The sequence below is a fragment of the Papio anubis genome, chromosome 19, assembly GCF_008728515.1.
Source record: "Papio anubis isolate 15944 chromosome 19, Panubis1.0, whole genome shotgun sequence".
In the NCBI taxonomy this organism is placed as follows: domain Eukaryota; kingdom Metazoa; phylum Chordata; class Mammalia; order Primates; family Cercopithecidae; genus Papio; species Papio anubis.
The window spans coordinates 19286556-19304295 of record NC_044994.1 but is presented as its reverse complement, the minus strand read 5'-3'; the positions used below and the strand labels follow the sequence as shown (position 1 = coordinate 19304295).

General features: G+C 37.0%; 1 protein-coding gene across 2 annotated transcripts in view; it reads left to right on the top strand.

The window, feature by feature from the left end:
* The first annotated feature begins 348 nt into the window (after positions 1 to 348).
* CHST9 (carbohydrate sulfotransferase 9) overlaps positions 349 to 17740 on the top strand; it is a 281990-nt gene continuing 264598 nt past the window's right edge. For both annotated transcript variants that reach the window (XM_017951647.2, XM_017951646.2), the window contains exon 1: positions 349 to 565. The gene's annotated coding sequence lies outside the window, so the exon portion shown is untranslated. The remainder of the gene's footprint in view (positions 566 to 17740) is intronic.

The following is a 17740-nucleotide window of genomic DNA, read 5'->3' as shown; positions in this document are numbered from 1 at the left end:
TCTAACCTACGGATGTACCCCTCAGGACTGCGTTTCTAGAAAAGCTAGGAGAAGACCCCAGGGCAGGGGAGAGGAGAGGGCGAATTGGGAAAGAACTGCGAGGGTAATCACTTCCTCCACTGGGCATGGGGTGGCACCTGAGCCCTGGGACGCGGGGCTAGGAGGGAGGGTGAGTCGCCAGCGGAGGCGAGGCCAGAAAGTCAGAGGAAAAAGGGGACGACAGAGCCACAAAGGCAGAGCAGGAGAAGGCAGGGCGGGCAGCGGGCGCTAGGGAGAGAAAAAGAGTGGGGCGGAGCTGCCCGGGCGGGCGGGGGCGCGGGCGGGAGCGGGCGCGGAGGCGGTGCCGCAGCCCCAGCCCGGCGGGACGCGCGAGGGGGGCCAGGGCCAGGGCCAGGGTGAGCGCCTGACTCCGAGCTGACCCGGCTTCCGTCGCCACGCTCAGCTCTCAGCCACCTCACGGCCGCCAGGAGTGCGCGGGAGTTTGCCCTGGAGCGCGGGGAAGTTTCCTCCGAAGCTGCGCTCCTGGAACAGCAGCACCTGCAACCGCCAGGCAGCGGCCCGCGAGGTAACCGCGCTGGAGCTGGGGCTGGGGACACTGGAGGGGCAGAGATGACGGGGCGCTGCTGGGTACCCATGCCGGGAGCTGGCTCTGGTGGGCGGGGACGTGCGGTCTCACCTTTCCAGGTGCTTCGCCGCTGGGGATGCGGGAGGCATCTTCCTTTTCCGATCTCCCCCTCGTCCAGTATTCCAACCCACTTCCCTTCACTTCAGTGGACGGAGGACAGGAGGTGGGAGGCCGGAGCAGGAAGGGATCCTGACTTTGAGGGGGCGCTGGAGAAGGACGGCCGTGAACTTGTCAGCTACCTGAGCTGCCTTCCTGCGCCCCAGCAGGGCACCCTGGACTCCACATTCCGGAGTCAGACCCCGCTTGGGGCAGGCAGAGGTTGGAAAGAGGACGGCAGGAACAGTCTTGAGTTTCTGCTGCCAGTCTGTCCAGTCCTCCAGCGTGTGTGTGGCAGAAAGACGAGCATCTCTGCTGCGGGGGTGCCTCCTTTGCGTCAGTCTCAAACTCCGCGACCTGGCTCAGGCTCGGGTGCAGGCTGAGAGCGAGGTGGGAGGGAAGTTAGGGGGACCGGGAGGTCAGGTACGATCGTGGCCAGAGCGGAGGGTTTGGGAGAGGCGATCTGAGGAGGGGCTGCAAGTGGCTTGGGGAGAGAAGGAATGGTGTGTTTGTTTCTGCTGCTGTTACTTTCACAGGGTTACCTGCTGCCTCTTCTGCCCCGTTTGAACATCCTGCCTATCAGCATGTTTCTGTTAGAAGGTGTTATGGTTGATGCTTGTCAGGAGTTATTTCCAACTAAGTTTACAGGTGCTAAGTCTAGAGCTGCAGGCCTTCCTCCTTTCTCTCTCTGCGGTCCACCCCCAGCTCCCTCCCACAAACAAACTGTGCCTGAATAATTCCCAGCGTTTTGAAAGCGATGGCAAGTGAATAATATACAATGTGTGTGTGACTTTTTTCTCCCTATGATGCTATCAGATTCAAATCAAAACGCCGTGGATGCTTAATAGGACTCCCTTTTCGCAGTTTTTCTGATAATTGAGAGTATTACCAATGTTTATTTTTCTTCGCTTTAACCTCAGAATTGCATTAATCTATCTTTGTATAATTTTATTTACATTATTATTCCTCTCTGTTTGAAGGCCGTGGGCCTCTTTTCAACTCATATATACTCACCCAAATGCAGTGTGACCATATTTAGTATTTGTCTTCTGATTCAGTTGCCGGGCACCTGCTAATTGCAGTACCTAATCATAACACCATATGCCTGCCAACCAACGTGAGGATAAGGTGAATGCTATTGTTTTTCATGGGCAAGAGCACCCTGAACTACCACTTTTTATTATTGCTCAAAGGGTTTAAGAGCTTGAATCAAAGTGAATCAAATTTACAAAGCAATATTACAATTCTACACCATACGATCAAACAGAATATGATTCCTAGGCACTTACAGTTGACTAGTAATTGAGGAAAAATTAAAATCCTCTCATCGTATGGAAAACATTAGGATTGCACATAGTCAGTAAGAAATAGCACACACTAAATGCCCCCAGAAAATGGGAAGAATGTTCCTCCTACCTCATTTGGTTTTTATCTCCTTCATTACAGTACCGTCCTCCAGAAAATAAGCACCTTGCATATAGATGTTGGCATGTACTAACTAAACATCATATTTTTTAATACAGAGGCTTGGTGATAGTCCAAAACCATAAATGTTTTAAATCATTACCAACCATCTGTTCTCTCCCACTCACTTACAGCACAATGTTTTATTTTCACAGGTATCAAAACGTACTTACTCATTTCATACATTCCCATGACTATCCTGAAAGCTGTAATGGTATCCAGTGTTGACCCAAGTTCAGTAACTGTTGTGTTTGGCTTATTACACCATAAGCTCTGGTTCTTTTATTTTCAGTGAAAGAAGACATTCTAAAAGTTTCAAAGCACTTGGCCAAGGCTGGTGTATACTGCAGTAAAAATCTGATTGCTTCCCCCCACCCCAACCTTTTTGTTACCAGAGAGAAGCTGGAAATTAGTGCAGCTGCAGGGTCCTCCTGATGACCTTCTTTTCCTTTCTTCCTGGTCACAAGGGTAGGATTTGATGCTCTGAAGCAGGGCATTAAACAGCCCCGTGACTTCAGAAACCTTGTGTGGTTTCCAGGAAAGTGTAACATCTTCCAAGGAAGAATTCACAAAATAAGAGACTAACTTACTTTTACAAACTCCAAATTCAGTAAACCTAAGAAATACACATTGTTTCCCACATCAATATTGCATATGAATAGCATAGGAGGTGAGATAGGTAATGAATAACATGTTTACCTGTACAGTGTTCTTTATATTTGAATTTGGGAATCTGGATGAGTTGGGATGTAATCAGCAGATAGATTCACACTCTGTTTTGTTGGTGTCATCAATAAAGCAAGATTTGAGATATTCAGTTCCGTATCCAAGAAAGGCTTCCCATTTAAGGGTGTTTGCTCTAATTAGAACTTCAATATTAGGGTATTTTATCATTCAAAATTTAGTTACATAGTAAATCCTTTGTTCCTTTAGCATAGCCAGCACATTAGGAAAATTCTTTTCACTCAAACACAGGCGCAATGTCCCAAAGCATTTTCGTATTTTTTGAGGAAAAAGATAGTGATGATTTCACACTTTGTAAATAATTGATATGTACTTGAAGATTATCAGGAACCAAGAAAAAGTGGGGCATTATCACCGGCTACACTGTTCTATACTGCTCTTTGCCTTGAAAGCGTTAAGATTCTCCTAACTTAGAAGAATGGCTTTCGACAGAATAAACCCAAACTACAGATAATTTTGAAACTAAAGTTGCCTTTAAAAATATAGTCTAATTAAAACCTTTGGATATTACATAAGAACATGTTACATCTTATTTTTCTGTACACTAAAAATGAATTATTGAGGAGAAACAGTTTTACCATGTATAGTAAGTACTCTGAATTATTCATGTTAATGAGAGAAGTAGAGGCAAAGATAATGTAAAATCATGGTTATTTAAAAAGTCATTTGTGTTTGTCTTTGGAATGTATTGCATGTTTGGTTTAAAAAAGATTTGCATTGTTATTGTGGGCAAGTTGCCTTTCTAATTATTTTCTTGCGTTTAGGTTAATTTTTAAATGCGCTTTCATATCTCAAACACCAAAACCCATTTGTGGGGAGGTGGGGAAAACGGACAGACTGCCCAGAAATGAGCTGGGTGGCAGAAGTAAGCAAACCTGGTATGAAAACTTTGCAGGAGTTTATATGTCATTCAAATAAAGATACTAAAGACTTGATTGTATACCTGTTTAATGAATATGTGTTAAGGATTAGATATGTTCCCAGCAAAAATAAAAGTCTTATAGTCAAAGTTTGAGAAATTCAATCCCACTTTACGTGTAACAGGTGGTCAATATTTTAAAAAAAGTGATAATGGTTTCTCCTGAAAGCCAAATAAGAATGTATTAATGTATGCATCTTACTATTAATGCACTGCATTTTTAAGTGTTTTCCTAAAGCATACGTATGTGTTTGGCATTAAATGGCATTCCTAGGCCTTATATATTAATATGTCCTTTCCAAGAGAAGGAATAGCAAGAAGCCATCTAAATAAGAGGTATGGTCCATTTGATCTTTGTACCTATGCTCCAAATCAAAAACACATTTCATCAAAGAGAACCTCTCAATTATTGTTACAGTGGACCAAGCTAGATAAAATAGTTGTTCAGCAAGACTGCCAATTTAACAGACTTCTACTGTGTTTTTCAAAAGCTCTAGGGCAAAATTGGTTGTAAATAAGTTACTTGAGAGAGAAGCTGATTCATACCATAGCATTAAACATCTTATTTATAGTCACTTTTTAGTTGGACATAGATTTTGTTGAATTGTTAGTTCTGTGGACTGTTAGAATTTAGAAAACCTCTGTGTGGAAGGTTAGAACTGCCAAAAATATATGACGGGAAAAGCAGATAAGATCATTTTTATTTCAGATATTCACAGCCAAACTGTAACTTTTACAAAAGTAAGGAGAATGGTGATAGAAAAGTAAGGAGAATGGTGATAGAAAACACAGTCTTCAGAATAGAGACTGTGTTCTCATCATAAATGTGTTCACTACATAAAGTGTAGGGATGCTTTTTTTTAAGGAAACATTTTCATTTTTTATAAGGCATGGCATTTTTTAAAGACTTGACTAGACTGAATATTTTAAAAGAAATATTGTAGTTGGAAATATAATTGAGACCCACAGGATACATTTTATATACATTTATTAAAGGAATCCGTTTCTTCTTATCAATGCCTAAGTCTTAGGATCAAGATTATGCATTTTTTAATAGAGCTGGAAAGAACCTTAAAAGTAATTTATTCCTGTGTCCTCATTTTACAGTTGCAGAAATAATGGGGACCTACAGTGATCATGATGAACTGCTAAAGGTCACACTGGCAGTGGCAGAGCAGAAACTAGAAACCTGGTCTCCTGACTCCTCATCTAGCTACCTCTTAGAAAGTTAGATTAGTTAGGTAGGGGAGTTAACTCTTTCTGGCCATCACGGTATCAACTAATACGTGATAGTCATGGAATGAAGCAGTACAGAGGTAAATGTAGAAGGCTTGTGATTTGCTGTCTTCTCTTATACACTGAGTAGCCATCATGGATGAGACTTTGATCCTTGACTCTCTAAGACTCTGTCCTCTTTTTTAAAAACAAATATTTTGTTACTTCCTTAATATCCTCAAAAGCCATTTATAAATAATTACAGAATATAGTTGTAATTTTTAAAAGCTAATAAAAGTAATGTGTAATAAAATGTGTATTTCACTACTAATGCTTGGGGATAACTTTACTAGACATAGTAAAGTCAGCGCTTGTATGAATATATGATGAATAAGTTTGAATTTAAGACAAATAAAACAGCAGAAGACATCCTGTGCAAGAAGTGCACGAAAGTGAAAGAATGAGGGATAGACTTAAACTAGTGTTGAGATACTAACAACCTAGACTTATTTGTATGTGAAAACCAGAAGAAGGAAGTTAATGGTATAGGGAAAATTTGCCAAGTCAAATGTAGACTCTTGGAGTGGAGAAAATTTTAAAGTATGATATTTTGCAAATGAGAGAGTAAATACCATTGATATGCTCCACTAAAATCCCAAAATTACTTTCTGGAACATTTCTATGTTGTTACTAGTGTGAATTCTATTTCAGGAGATGCAGGTTACTCACTGTATTGTCAATAAGTAAAATACTTCGAAAATAAAAATTACTGATTTGGTGCTGAGTTGGTCTTAAGTTTAATTTCTATCAACATTATAGTCTATCAATTCTAGAGTCAGAAGATAGAGTACATGAAATAATTAAACTATTATTATAAATTGCTTGGCTTTTGGTGGGAATGTAAATAAAAATCTTAATTATAATTATGTACCAGATTCTACAGTTTGATATTCATAACATTTAGTTCAATAGGATGCATAAACTTTATATGGAATATTTTTAGAAAAACTCATCATTAAATTGGACTGCCTCCCCCTATATACACTAAAAGCCAATAGCACACCACCACTACCACCACCAATAATTTGTGACAACCTTGAACGTACCCAGTCCTACCTAAAATATGTTGTAGGGGTGTTACTTGCCATTATGAGAGCCATAGAGCTAGATAACCAAGATTTTTATGTAGGCATGGATTATTTTTCATGCCCCTACCTATCTATCTTTACTTCTTTTAAGTAGGACCATCCCATTTGTTCACTGATCCCCTGGCTCTAATGGACCAGAACCATAGACTTCACTGCCCTCAAGCAGGTCATGTTCTAATCTTTTTCTGTCACTGTCACCTTTATAAAAATTCACTTATTCTGATCCTTGTTTCTCTTAGGAATCTATCTTTTCTCGGTGACAGTAAGTGGTGAGCAACTGCAGTACATGCTGGATAATATTTAGTTGTCTTAGGCCTTAACTTTGCTTAAATGTATATCTCCATAAAGCACTGAAAGTTTTCATATATATATGTATACACACACACATATGTATATACACACATATATACATGTATATATAGAGAGACGGACATCACACACGTATGCATGTATGTATATGTATATATGTGCATATTTATGAAAGCATATCTGTATACACACATAATTTTAGGCTTTGAGAAAACAGGAAAGGAGATATTATTAAGATTTATATTTTTAATGCCCTTGAAACATGCTTATGCACAAAAGAACTGCACTAGTCCAATACTGGAAGTTATACCACAAAACATCGTGCTATGAAGTATGCTTATAGTAAAAGCCCAAAAGCTATTACCAACCCAAATAAACTGCTGTATTAGAATTTCGTTATATTGTTTGTGATAGATGCATCCTGTGCTACCATATTAGAAGTTGAGGGGAAGGGGTGTGGTCAATTTTGTCTGTTTCGGAGGTGTTTAATCTTACAGAAGTAAGAAAGTAAGAAGTCTACTGGACTGTAACTTATGATCTGCTCTTGAAAATGCAGAGTTAATATGAAATGTCATTTGAGTATTAGCTATACCATCTTGAATTTATCAAATTGTGAGATATTTTTTCTTAGATTACTTCCCAGTCAGGGTGCACCTTACATGTTTTTAGGCCGTTGTATATCTTATTCTTTTTAAAGAAGGAAGCTTTTTAATGTAAGCGCAGCACTTGAGATAGAAGTCAATAATATGTGTGTGTGTGGTGTGTATGTGTGTGAATAACCAATTGCTTTGACACAATCACAAAATTCTCTACATAGAAGGGCATGTTTTACTTAATCAAGAGAGGCAGCTTTCCCTACAAAGAGGATGCAGCAATTGTACAGAACACAATTTGATCTGTGATTGTTTTCTGTGTATTGTTCATTCTTACTGAAAGCTTCTTGGTCTATTGAATTGCCCAACATTCAACCTCAGACTGACCCCTAACTTTATTTGGTCTGCTTTTGTTACAATTTCTAATGTGAGTATAGTGGTGCAATGGGGATTCAGAGAAGATGAAATTGAGGTTGTTGGATTTGGGAGGCGATAAGGAAAATAAGGTGTTTCTTTCATTTGAACAGCACAAAGATCTATATGGGCAGTGAAATTTTATTGGAATATCTGCCTTTTACTCTGTTTTTTATTTTTGTATGGAATAGAGGGAAAGATTGTGAAAGTAAAACATTCCTTCCTCTTTGTACTGTTAACTCTGCTATACAAGAGAAAACCTTCTTTGTCGGAATAAACATATATGACACATTCCAGTCCCATTGTTCAGAGAGCCTCCTTTTACTATAGTACTTCAATGCTACCCTAAACTGAACTCTATAACACTAAAGAATATGGTTAAGAAAAGGAAAAATATACCCAGCTAATGTGGTAAAATTCAGAAGCCTCTGTTAGATATATGTGAAAATGGGAAAACCAAATAAGACAACACTGTTGATTCAAATGAAGAATGTGATACTTGTCCATTAATTTCAGTACCAAGAAGCCTAAAATTCCACTTAGTTTTGTGGTCATTTCTATTGCTTTCTTTTTTTTTTTTTCTTTTCACAGATGGAATTAAAGTGGTGACCTATAGGTCCTGCTTACTTTAAGCAAATATAGTCTGTAAGGATTTAGATAAAATAATGATTATATACTTTAATGAATACATTTTAAAATTATATCGGCATAGTTTTAAAGAAATGATCATCTAAATTAATTTAGTTTTTTTTACAGGATTCTTTGACAGTAGATTAGAAGGAGGGTAATTTTTCCCCCAAAACATCGATTTCTCAAGTTATTTAAAAAAATGCTTAGGTGTTAGTGACATTTTTTGGACAAAAAGCAGTGATTATCAACACCCTTTTACCTTCTAACATTTGTACTCTATTTTCAATTAGGAATTTTTATTATCAGAGAATGAGATTTTATTACCCCAGCAGGGCTGGCATTCAGCTGGATGCACTGGTATAGTCTTACTGGTTATTTGTAGCTGGAGTCCAAATTGTGCTGATTGTTAAATAATTTAAATACTAATCCTCCTCTTGCATGATCACTTTTGTAACTTCAGCCTATAAATACACCACTTGCTACTTGCTAAAAGTCTAGCAAATTCATTTTTTCAGATTTTGCAGATCAGGGAATTAGAACAGCATTTAGAATAGAAATGAATTTAAAAATCACTGAAATCCCAGGTGCCAGAGCTTGTTCATCTAATACCTCAGACCTTTAATTCACCTTGGAGTTTCTCAACATACATATACCAAGTACTATCCAGTAAGAATGCCTTGAGATTACTGATATATATTTAATGCAGAGCACTCTATAAAACATAATCACAGCTCAGAAAGTCCCTCTACATTGCCCACTTGTAGATACAGCTCATATATCTGGCATTTCTTCTCATCTATCTTAAAGAAACATCAAATGAAACATGTCAAAATCAAACTCCTGATCTCTGTTCATCTCACCTCAAAGGAGCAGGGTTCCCATAGTCCAATCTGGTTTTAATCTTGACATTACTTCTCCTTCAATTCCATTACCAAGGCTTTGATTTTGACTTCCAAAATTAATTACAAAAATCTACCTCTGCCATCGCACAAGTGTAAGCTTTCATTATCCTTTGTGTAGAAAACAACAATGTCTCCATGACTGATTTCCTGGCATTGTTCCCCACCCCAAATTCATCCTCCAATGGGATACCAGATATTATATTTGCATTCAAAATGCAAATATGATAACTATCACCTTCCAACCACGGGTACCACTTAAATAACTACCATTGCTTTGCTTAAGATAAAGACCAACGCTCATCACCTGATTTTTGTAGCCCAGCAAGGACAGCCTCCTCCACTTTTATCTCTTTGGATGCTCCCATTCTTCCCTCAGCTTCAGCTGGCTGGCTTTCTTCAAGCTGCCTTAACATTCCAGCTCTCTCCCATCCCCCCATCCCCTAAAAACACAATCTCAGGCATTCCCTAGTTAACTCTCTTAGTTAACACTTTGAAAATATCAACTCAAATGTCACTTCCTCAAATGAACCATCTCTTACCCCTAAATTGAATTAAATCCCCTTATAAAATACATGTAAGTATATACACATTTATGTATCTGTATCCATTGCACTTAGAAGAGTGGCAAATTCACATTTATTTGTATAATTATTTAATTAAACACTAAGATAGGGATCCATCTGGTTTTGATGGTCCTTGTATTCCTAACAAATACAATGCCTGCTTCAGAGAGGAAGTATAATAAATATTTGTTGAATAAATGTTGAGTGAACATCTCTATCTTTAACTCCCCATGTACAAAGTTATACACATATACCACATGCAAACACACACACATATCCACCCTCACATTCTAATAAAAAAATACATAAATAAGTAAATAAAAGAAAGTTTGTAAGCTATGATGCCCCACTTTTTTCTTTGTGACCTCTTCAAATATCATACTCCTCGTTCTTCTATTTCTCTTTCCTCTCCATAATTTAGATGTGGTTTGGGTGGTGCTACATTTACTTAGAAAGTATGGCAGGTCTGTTGAATTTCTTACACCCCCCAAAATAAATAAATGTCCAGGCATGCCTTTATATTATTTCCTCTGACATGTGAAATCCCTTGATAATTTCAGGAATTTTAAAAGGCTTCACTTTATGGGGGTTTTATGCTCTGCTGTTTGTATACATTCTGGCGTTAAGAAGTGGTCTAAGATTTTACCATACTGAAGAAAATGAAAATCCTCTGAAAGTTACCTATTCATATGGCCTCCATGTGAAAATAAGGAAGTTTATCTTATTATCAAAAATTAAAATAAGAAAAAATATGTCAAATTGAAAAATATAAAAATCCATGTTATAAATTAAAGGTTTATATTTTTAAGAATTGCACAAAAGATTCAAACAAGGTATCAAATAGCTAAGGAAGACATGTGTCATACTGACGGGCACTTACTATGTTTTAGATACTATGCTAACATTCGTGACTAAATTCAAAATGTTGCATTAAAACTGAGTTGGGTTAGCACTGTTTAAAGCCTTCTAGCTTCAACTAGTTTAGGGGAAACTCTTGAACATTTTGTCCCAGAAAGCAAGGAATTGCTCAAAAACAAATGAGGGCACATTAGAAGGACATAGCCAGATTTAAAAGACTCTCTCTGGCCAAATTTGGGATCTTTTGTACATAAAGAGTAATAATGGATGTAATGGATTAGAGCACATTGAATAAGAAAAGTATCCATGAACCCAGAGTGTGTGAATGCACAGATTGGGTGGAGAGAAGGAAAAGCTCTGTTTCACTGAAGAATACAAGCTGATAATGAAAAGAAAGAATAGAATAATAGAGCCAGATTTTTGCAACCACCATGATAAGAATAAAAAAAATCATCCGCCATTGGGTGAATGGTTGATGGGGACAGGATATTCACATTATCTCTACGTGTCACCCCACAGATTGCTTATTAATTGTAAAGGGGAGACGTCCCTTTATAGTTGGTGTCTGACAGATACCAGCTAATCAAATGATCAGACTTGACATTACTAGAAGTAGTACAAACTGAAATCATGTATTTTTTTTAGGATACATGAAGAATGACACAAAAGTCTCTTCTGAAGTAATCTGATAAAAATGTTAAACCTGAGTCTAATCACGAGGAAACAAACAATCAGGCAAATTCAAACTGGTAGATTTTCTTCACTATGACTAACCTGGACACTTCAAAAATGCCAAAAATGTCAGTGCGATTAACAAATAAAGCCTGAAATATTGTTCAGGATTAAAGGAGACTAGGAGACCTGGCAACTAATTGCAAGACATCTATCCTTCTTGATTAGATTCTGGATGAAAAAAAAATCTATAAAGGATAATATTGGGACAATGGAAGGAATGTGAATTTGGGCTATAGCTCATATAACAGTATTACATCCCTGTTCAATTTCTTGAGTGTGATCATCATATTGAGGTTATATAGAAGAATGTGTCTTTAGGGACAGGATATATTTGAAAGTATTTAGAAGTGGAATCTTGTATCTGCAACTTTCAAATGGTTCAGCAAAAAGAAATGTTTTAAGTGTAGGAAAGGGAGAAATAGGCAAATAATTATGGCAAAATGTTAATAATTTTTACATCTAGATAAAGATTATATACCATTCATTATATTGCTAATTTTCTGTAGGCTAGATATTTTTCAAAATGAAAATTAGAAAAAATATCCTATCATTTTAAGTTAGCTATCCAAAGGATGAAATAATTTTTATATATTCAAGTGAACTTAAATGTTTGAAAGTTGATTAACAGAGTGTCTTCTCTAAAGTATCTAAATATCTTCATTCAACATTCTATAATAATTTCATAATTTATATCTAAACACCAAAGAAAAAGTTACCTTAGAAGAATATGTTTCAGGCAATATAGGAGGCAATACATAATATGATAATATCAGCATATATTAGATAAAATAATTTTTTTCATTTTTCCAGTTACATATGAGAACTTTTCAACATGAGAAATTTTAAAGGGAAATGAGTCCTCTATGGCAATATGTGTTTTATTCTTCCATGTCTTTCCTAAACATTGGTGCTCGCCTACAAAGTATGAGATTACTGATGATTTTCACTAAGATGTCTACAACCGAGCAGAATGCAGTTGCAGTGTAGAATAGATCTGGCCAGGGCCCACAGCGAGATTTACGATCCTGAACTCTGTAACTTCAGGAAGACTGGCAAGCACTGTTAGTGCTAATGTATTAGAAGCAGATACTTACAGCCCAATAACACAGGTATACAAATATCAGAAGACAAAGCTCTCGATTTAGTCAAAACATATCCATCGAGTTCAGGTTCTATGAGAGGCACAAAGTAAATGAGGTTAAATAAAAATATTTACAAATTTGTAAATAAAAGTTTATTTCTTCAGGAAAATTTTAACTTCAAACTAAATGTTTTAAATATTCCTCATACTGTAAAAGCATATGATATAATATTTCTAATCAGGTCCCTGTAGGAATACTTTGCATGGTGCTAAGATAATATGTAGGGCTCCTTCAGATATATATGGTAACTTGATCAGAGCAAGTGGAGTGATGCCTTTTGGTATATGATAAAAAGAAAATGTGTAGATCTTCTTATATCTTAACATACAATATATCATGTATCTTAATGTATAATATAATAAACCAAAGATAAGAATATGGATAGTTATTTCCCCTCATATTTCATATAGTAAGTTGTTAAGTTATTATACATAATAGCAAAGAGGGAGAGTTTCTTGTTTCTGAAAAGAAACTACAGCCAGCCTACACTATCCTGTAGTTAGCCAGCCTACACTATCCTGAGGTTAAAATTCACTATGATGGAATCTCCTTATTAAAAAAATTACAGGTCATCTTCAGCTTATATTGAGACATATTAGTAATCAGTTTAAACTTGATATTGTTTTAATAAGAAGAAAATAGTAACAAATTGTTGTGGAGATGGAACATGTTCTTAAGAAGTACTGATTATCTTAAAATAAAGGTAATAATATAAGAGCTTTGCTCTTACACCTTTATCCCCCTCCCACTCCCATGCTACTCATATTTATATCAGTGGTAAGACAAAGGACACTCATACCACTAAGAAATTCAACACCCAAGAAAACTGGATAAAATCGCATTTAGTTATCTTATTAAACTGTTAATACATTTTAATTTCACATATTTTTAAAAAGTTCCAAGACCATGAATAACATAAGTTAAAAGTTGTTTGAATTTATAGCAGTATGAAAGGTGGACTTCCATACAGAATTTGACATTAAAAGAAAACAGCTATGCAAACAATTTGTGTAGGTAATTATTAGCTGGAAGCTATTTGTACTCTAAGTTTATTGAATATACAAATATGATAATAAGACTTTGCACAAATGGAACCTTTTGATAATCCATGCAAAAGACTGTGCCTTGGGGAATAATTCTAGATGTTATATTTGAATTCCCTGCAAACAGATTGCAGACCTCTAGACCAAGTACATAACCATTTTTCATTCACGATATTTAATAGGTCATTTTACCTAAAGTCTCAGAAAGGACAAGTAAAACAATAGAGAATGAAGCTGTTTTATTTGTGCGTGTTTTAAAACATTGCAATCACAGAAGAAATAGCAAAGTAGAACTATAAAACCTCTCTTCAGAAGTAAGCAAAATTACAGTGGAAATCGTAATTATTGGAAATAAGTAAATACCTAATCATTACCTGACAAGTATTCCTGATATTGCATATAGAACTCAATGATTAACTGTTCGTTTTATTTTATGTTTTACCTTTTGTGGTATTTACTGACCAGTTTAGAAAAAACACTTTCATGGTAAAATAAAATGTGAAACAACCACGTTCTCTTTATGAACCTTGTACATTTACAATACTTCATAGGACTGTACTCTCCCCACCAAGTCAGTTTTACTGTATACTACGAAAATAAAAATGAAGTATAGAATCTTTCAATTTCCTTTCCTCATTTTAGATTTTGGTTACATTTTTATTATGTTTCGTATTTTCACATTTAAATGTAATCAGTGCACAAAACCAGTCTTTTCACTCCTCTTTCTCCGAGTTATTTTAGTTTATTTTGTGAATAAATAGATTTCATGATCAAGGAGTTTCTTCTAGGAAGACTCATATAATGCTACCTCCTGCATTCCTTTGTGCCTAATCCATGTCCTCCCCATGCCCACCCTTTCCTCTTGCCTGAGCCTCTAGTCCATAAGCCATTTTTTGATTGTTTTCCATTCTTGAAGGGGGGTAATGATGTAGAGGTGTTGTACATGGGAAGCCTGCAGCTCCAGTGTGGGTCTTGTTTAGAATATCCTCTGTCACCAAGTGTATTTCACTTACCCTCAAGTTGGAAACATGCAAAGCCCCTAACACTGTGTTGTGATTTCGTAGTCATGGCCTTTTTTTCTGTTTTCTCCCACAGTATCCTCATCTGGGAAACCACTACATAGCTAATAAAAATGGTAGGAGAGTGTGCTGTTTTCTTCAGCCTGACGTCCCCAATTATTCTGAGTTTCAGTAGGAAAACATACACCTTCCTTATAACCTATTTATGTCCCAGTGTTCCGGTAAGATTTGATGGACAGTCTTTTGGGACTACAATGTTATTTGTACAAAAATCTATATCCAGCTCAAGATTTGAGGGTAGATGTGTCGATTCTTGTTCTCTTCTCTTTTCCCTCCAGATTTTACACAATTTAGCAGGTATACTTGACAGTTGGTTGTTTTTATACTTTGTATTTTTGTTTTCTTTTTTTTCCACAAAAAGGAGGTAGAGTAAAAAAGCCTTTATTTCATCAATAGCAGAAGTTTTAGAGTTCTGGTTGCCACTTTTTTGCATTAAATATTTTATTTAATGTTTAAAGTAAAATCACATATATTGATAATTTAAAGAATAATAAACGATAAATAGCCATGTATTCACTATCACACAAAAGGGAAAGAATTTTTCCAGTATCTTTGAAGTGTCCTACTTTTGTCAGGGGAGATTCACTGCTTAATCAGGGGAGATTTGACTCACCAAATATTTCAGGCATTTAATACAATAAAGGCCTGTTTCACATTCATGACACAATTCCATGAGGATCAGTGGAGAAATTCTACTCCATGAAGTCATGCAGGGATCTGGGTTACTTCCATTTAGCAGTTCTGCCACCTTTCACTGCCTCAAAGTCAAGCCCTGGTTCCTCTCCAGATGAAATAAAGAGAGATGATGTGAGAATTTTATAGGATGTTTTAAGGGACCAGGCCTTGAAGACATGTGTATGACTTCTGCTCATATCCCACCTATTGCAAGGGGAAATCGAATAAGGAAAATAAAAGGGAATTTATCATTGTCTCAGCATACCTTCTGTGTTCTCCTCTCATTCTCTCTCTTCAAGGGGTAACCAGGCTCCTGATTTTTGTGTTAAGGGTTCCCTGTTTTGCATATGTACCTGCCTCAAGCAAATCTTACTTAGTTTTGCCTATCTTTGACTTTTATAAAAATGGACTCATACTGCTGATATATGTCGTTTGGGTTTGTTTTGCTTCTTGCTGCTTAAAAGAATATATGTTTCCTACATTTTGGAAATAGTATGCTATGTGTGTCCATTACATAAAGTTTTTAAGTCTGTTATTCAAATATTCTTATTTTCTTACTAATTTTGTCTGAATGCTCTATCAAATACTGAAAGAAGTATATTTTAAAAATGCTGATGATGAATTTATCCATTTCTTATAGTTCTATCAATTTTTGCCATACACTTTTTGATGCCACGTTATTAGGTGCATATAAGTTTAGAATTATATTTCTAGTAAATTTAATTTTGCAATCAAAGTGTAGTGATCATCTATATGCTTATGACTCCTAAATTTATATATTCAGCCTAGACCTCTCCTTTGAGCTTGTATTAGTTTTCTGTTGCTGTGTGATAAATTACTGTAAATTTAGCAACTTAAAACAACATACATATATCATGTCAGTTTCTATGAGTTAAGAGTATGGGAACAACCTAAGTGGATTCTCTGCTGAGAATATCACAAGCCTACAATCAAACTGTGACTGGGTTTTATTCTCATCTGAAACTCAGAGTTATCTTCCAAGCTTGAACTTGTGGGCAGAATTTTGTGTTTTGCAGCTGTAGAACTGAGGGCCTCAATTCCTAGAGGACACCCCTCTCCATAGGAAGTTCAAAATGTAGCTTTTTGCTTCTTCAAGGCCAGCAGGAGATCATTTCTAACTTCAGGGAAGTCCTGGTCCCTCTTTGAAAGGGCTAAAGTTATTAGGCCAGCCTCACCCAGGGTAATCTCCCTTTACATTGACTCAGAGTCAACTTATTAAGAACATTAATTATTTCTGCAAAATTTCTTTACTTTTTTCAAGTGCTTCATTAGAAGTGAATTACAGGTCTTGTTTGCATTCAAGAGGAGGGGATTATAGAGGGCTATTGAGGTTTCTCTCATAATTCTATCTACCACAAAGACCTTGTCTTACATATTCAACTCCCTGTGTGATACCGCTACTTGGTTTTCTCGTTAATATCTAAAATTCAACAAGATCAGAACTGAACTCTTGATTTACTCCTTCAAAAATTTACCTATATTGTAAATGTCATCTCAAAAAATAATTTCAAATTCTGTCACTTCTCTTTATCTCTACTGGTATTTACCCTGGCCAGGTCATCATCATTATCTGTATTTGTAGATTATAACAGCCTCCTTCCTAATTAGCTTCTTTCTCAGTGTATTCCTCCTACAGCAACAGGAATGATCATAAAACACGGGTATAGGCTGGGCATGGTGGCTCATGCTTGTAATCCCAGCACTTTGTGAGGCCGAGGTGGACAGATCCCAAGGTCAGGAGATCAAGACCGTCCTGGCTAACACAGTGAAACCTCGTCTCTACTAAAAATACAAAAAAAAAGAAAAGAAAAAAAATTAGCTGGGCGTGGTGGCGGGCGCCTGTAGTCCCAGCTACTCGGGAGGCTGAGGCAGTGAGACTCCCACTCAAAAAAAAAAAAACAAAAAACAAAACAAAACAAAAAACACATAGGTATAATCTTTTCACTCCTCTGATTATAACCATTCAACGCCTATCTGTTTCCCTTTAGAATTGCCCTCACAGACTTGATAGGCTTTTTGCCTATCTTTCTAAGCTCATTCTAGACCACTTTGCTTTCATTCATGAAGCTCCAGCCATACTGTCTTACTGTCTTATTTCAGTCCTTAGGATGCTTAGTTAAGTTCTTTTCTGTTTCAGAGCATTTTCTTTTCTTTTTTCTTTCTTTTTTTTTTTTTAGACAGATTCTAGCTCTGTCACCCAGGCTGGAGGGCAGTGGGGCGATCTCGGCTCACTGCAAGCTCTGCCTCCCGGGTTCACCTCATTCTTCTGCCTCAGCCTCCCGAGTAGATGAGACTACAGGTGCCCGCCACCATGCCTGGCTAATTTTTTGTATTTTTAGTAGAGAAGGGGTTTCGCCATGTTAGCTAGGATGGTCTTGATCTCCTGACCTCATGATCTGCCTGCCTCAGCCTCCCAAAGTGCTGGGATTACAGGTGTGAGCTATCGCGCCCGGCCTCAGAGCATTTTCATAGGGGATCCACTATTTGGAAACCTCTCTTCCTTCACTACAGCTTTGCCCATGATTAGATCCTTCCCATACTTCAGATCGCAGCTTAGATATCACC